Here is a 4962-nt window from a genome sequence, read left to right as displayed (position 1 = left end):
CAGTTTGTGATGGAAAGTCCAGTTCCTTAGCTATAATAGTCTTTGGTAGTCAGAACAGGATAGTTCCCTCCTTGGCTTCCAGTGCTGTCCTTGTCCAATAAGATGGTTACTAGTCACATGTGGCTATTGGGTTACTGAAATATGGCTATTCTGAATTGAAGTGTACCCTAAGAATAAAATATACACTGGGTTTCAAAGATGTAGCACAAAAGGGAGGTAAAATATTCAATTAACATTTTTAATGTTTAATACATATCGAAATAATATTTTGGATATATTAGACTAAAGAACATACTACCGTAGTAACTTCACCTGCTTCTTTTTTATTTTTAAAATTGCTTATGTGGCTGGGTGCGGTGGCTCATGCCTGTAATCCCAGCACTTTGGGAGGCCAAGGCGTGTTGCTCACCTGAGGTCAGGAGTTCAAGATCAGCCTGATTAACATGGTGAAACCCCATCTCTACAAAAATACAAAAATTAGCAGGGCATATAGTGGGTGCCTTTAATTCCAGCTACTTGGGAGGCTGAGGTAGGAGAATCATTTAAACCTGGGAAGCAGAGGTTGCAGTGAGCCGAGATCATGTCATTGCACTCCAGCCTGGGAAACAGAGCAAGACTCAGTCTCAAAATAAATAAATAAATAAATAAATAAATAATTGCTTATGAAAAAATGTAAAATTACATATGTGGTTCACATTTGTAGTTGGCCTTATATTCTAATTGGACAATGTTATTCTAGAGAATGCCTTAGTTTGCTGTCCTTGATCAATCTTCAAGTTCCAGACTGTTCCCAGATTAAAAGCCAAAGTGAAACATAAATTTTAGGCAGCAGCTTAATTCTGTTTTTTTTTTTTTTGTGAAACATGGCAGTCTTTTCCCCAGTTAGAAGGTTTCTCAGCTGCCTTACTGACTCCTCCTTCTTGACATCCCTCTCCAAAGGGAATTAAGTTCTTTGACCTGTACTTGAAATTTATTGAAAATTCAGCTAGTGGTACTTTCATCCATTTAGCCAAAAGAATTTATAGAAAAGACTATAGCATCTGAGAATGTCAATGCAAGGTTGGTCAAAAAGACAATTTCAGGTATGGTTGTACTCAGATCAAGGCTGGATCAGGCTTAGGTGACCAAAGAGTAGACTAAAGTTAGGACCAGAGTCAATCAGATAATCTGAGCTAGGATCTCAGGGCCACTGTAGGCAGCAGCCAAGGGCCTCTAGTCTGGCCAGAGCTCACAGGGGCATTTTCATCTAAGGCAATAAGATTCTTCTCCCCATCTCCTCACCAATTCCTGTCCCTAATACCTTACTCCCAGGGTTAAGAAGGCAAGAAACTTCTAAGGTAGGTTCTGATTCTCTGTGAAAGAAGTTGCCCTTTGTATTCTTTTAGAAAAGCCCTAGAGAAGGGTCGGGTATTGGTGCTCCATCTTCTGAGTGACTGAACTCTCCGTTGGGGCTTAGATCCTTTCTAGGTTGGTGGGAGGCTAGGGTTCCATGAGTAGTTTCCTCCTTTTGGGGCAGTTGTTCTGTGAGGCTGGACTGTTGACCAATGCTTAGATCCCAGAGGACCTTTAACAAGGCATGAACACAGTTTTAGTTTTTAGTGGAATCCAGCTGCCCTCCACCCAGTTATTGAGAAAATGTTCTCTAATAATCCATCTTCTCTCTGGCTGTATATAGATTATGCATAGTTTTTGCTATGGGTAATATCTGCCATGCGTAAGTTTTATGTTTATGAAAGACTGTTTGTTTTTCAACTCTTTATTATTCAAACACACATAGGTAGAGGAAAAAGTATAATGAATCCCCATAGACTGTCACTCAGCCTCAGCAATTACCAACATATGGCTATTAAAAAAAAAAAAAAATCTATGTTTCCTACTTCTCCCTACCCCCTGCTAGACATCATATTATTTCATCTGTAAATGCTTCAATTATGTGTTTCCTGGAGATAAGAACTCTTATTCTTTAAACATAACCACAATACCATTTTACCATCTAAAAATATGAACTTTATTTTAGCTTTTATGAAAGCAATATGTTTTCATTGAAAATATTCAGACAATACAAAAAAGGTAGAAAGAAGAAAGTAAAAATGACTCATAAACCAACACCCAGGTATAATTACCGTTAGCATTTTGTTACATATAGTTTTATATATTATGCTTAGTACATATTATTTATACAAACTTATATAGAATCATTCTATGGATGATGTTTATAATCTTTTAAATTGTTTTTGGCAATCATTTACAAAATTAAAGTGTAAAATACAAAGAAGTGCACAGCACAAATTACAAGTGTACAAGTCCACAAATTTTCACTGTCATTTAACCAACCATCATCCAGATCAGGAAACATTATTACCTTTAGCCCCAAACTTCTCCCATTCCTCTCTTAGTCATTAACCCCACTAAACATAGCTACTATTCTAACTTCCATTGCTACAGATTAGTTTTGCCTACTTTGGAATTTTATACAAATAGAATCATGCAGTATGTGTTCTTTTCTGTGTGACTTTCCATTTTATATTTATAAGGTAAATCTGTGCTGTTGCATGTGGTAGCACTAATTCATTTGTTTTCTTTGTTGTGTACTACTTTACTGTGTGAGCATATCACACTTTATTTATCCTCCTGCCCCAACCCGTTGTGTTGCTATTAGGAATGTTATGTGGTACACATATGCATACATTTCCACATATATTTTCTATGTGACATTTCCTAAGCTATATACTTAGGAACAGACTTGTGGTTTTACCAACTGATGCTTGTACCAGCAATCTATAAGAGTTCCATTTGCTCCACCTCTTTGCCAATACTTGGTTATTATCAGTGTTTTAAATTATTTTTTATTCTGGTAAGTATGTAGTAGTAATTCATTGCAGTTTTAAAATTTATATTTCCCTAATGACTAATGAAATTGAGTGCCTTTTCATATGCTTTATGGGTACATTCATATAATCTTTTGTGCAGTATCTATTCATATTTTCTACATTTTTCTATTGGAAAATATGAAATATGTATACTTCTTTCTACTGATTGTGGAATTCCTTTATATATGTTGAATATGAGTTTATTTGCAGTATATACTGTGAATACCTTCTCCTACTATGTGGGTTGCTTTTTCACTCTTAAGGTATCATTTGATCACTCTTAAGGTATCATTTGATAAACAGAAGTTTAAAATTTTGATAACATCTCATTATCAATATTTTTCTTCATGATTACAGTGTTTTGTGCCCTGTTTAAGAAATATTTGCCTACTCCAAAGCAATTAACATGTTCTCCTATGTTCTAAAAGCTTTATTGTTTTACTTTTCACTTTTTCTTTTACAACACATCCAAAATTAATTCTGTATATGGTGTGAGGTAGGGATCAAAATTTGTATTTTTCCATATGAATAGCCAATTGAATAAGCTTCATTTATTTAAAAGACTATTTCCCACTGTTCTGTCATCTTACCTTTGTGATAAGGCAAATGACAGCACACATGAGTCTGTTTATGGGTTCTCTATTCTGTTCTATTGTGCATTGGCTAACTTTGTGCTCTTCCACAAGCATCTTAATTACAGGAGCTTTATAATGTAGCTAATATCTGGTAGTTTAAGACCTCCACATTTGTTACTCTTTTTCAAGATTCTCCTAGCTATTTTAATACTTTGCACTTTTACATAAGTTTTGGAATCAATTTATCAATGTCTACAAAATTTTTCAAAACGTTGAGTTTTTTTATTAGCATGGCAGTGAATTTTATATCAATCGGGAGAATTAATACATTTACGATATTGATTTGTTTCAACCTACCCACCTATTTCAGTCTTCTTTAATTTATCTTAATCAAGCATGTTGGTTTTTTTGTCTTCAGGTTTTGCACATATTTTATTCAATTTATTTTAAGGTACTTATGTTTTGATGCTACAGAAAAGGACATTTTATATATATATATATATATATGTTTTTAATGGTGGCTATATATAGAAATACAACTAATTTTTGTATATTGAGCTGTGACCTTGCTTGACTTGGTTAAATTAATTTTTTAACTCTATCAGTTTCTTTGTACATTCTTTTCAGTTTTCAAATATACCAAGAGACAGCTTTATTTTCTTTATTTTTCTTTTTCACATCAGATGGGTAATGTGCCAACATCATAACAAGGTTTGAGGGAGGCACATCTCATACGTGTGTGAAAAGCCAATCATTATGCTTATGAACTACAAGATGATCTTATTTTCAATTATTTTATCCTCCTCTGCCTCTTGCCTTGCACTACATAAGATCTGTGATATAATGTTGAATAAGGAAGGTGAAAGTGAACATCATTGCATCACTCTTGATATCAAGGGTAAGTCTTTCAATATTTGTCAGTAAAAATGGTGTTTGCTGCAATTTTTTTGTAGTTGCTCTTTATGAAATTAAGGAAGTTTCCTTCTGTCATTAATTTTCTAAGCTTTTTATTGCTTTCTAATTTTAAACAAGAACAGGTATTGAATTTTATTAAATGGCTTTCCTATATCTATAGAGATAATTATGCAATTCTTTTCTTCTTCATCCTTTTAATTTGTGAATTACAATCAATTACACTGATCAATTTCCAACTAGTAAACAAACTTTGCTTTCTTAGAATAAGCCCAAATTAATTGTAATGTATTGTTCTTTTTATAAATTGCTGGATTCAATTTGCTAATAATTTGTTTTGAATTTTTGCATCTATGTTTGTGTAGTATTGGCATTATTTGTTTCATCAATGTGTGGTAAAATCCACTGGTAAAGCCATTTGTACTTGACTTTTGCTTCAAGTGTGATATTAGGTGTAGGTTGTTACAGATGAACTTTATCAGGGTGAGGAAGTTCTCTTTTATTCCCAGTTTTCTGAGAACTTTAAAAATAAGAAATGATCATTAAATTTTGTCAAATGCTTTTTATGTATCTATTGAGAGGATTATATATATTTTTTGTCTGTT

At 33.5% G+C, this 4962-nt stretch overlaps 1 non-coding gene across 1 annotated transcript; it reads right to left on the bottom strand.

Moving 5' to 3' along the window:
- Positions 1–4122: 4122 nt before the first annotated feature.
- On the bottom strand, positions 4123–4224 carry LOC135274695 (small nucleolar RNA U13). Its single transcript, XR_010342476.1, has one exon. It is a non-coding gene; the product is annotated as a small nucleolar RNA U13 (small nucleolar RNA).
- Positions 4225–4962: the final 738 nt, after the last annotated feature.

The sequence above is a fragment of the Aotus nancymaae genome, unplaced genomic scaffold (genome assembly GCF_030222135.1).
Source record: "Aotus nancymaae isolate 86718 unplaced genomic scaffold, 86718_ANA_hifiasm-v0.15.2.pri h1tg000012l, whole genome shotgun sequence".
NCBI lineage: Eukaryota > Metazoa > Chordata > Mammalia > Primates > Aotidae > Aotus > Aotus nancymaae.
The sequence above is the reverse complement of the archived record's forward strand: the minus strand, read 5'-3'. Positions and strand labels throughout refer to the sequence as shown.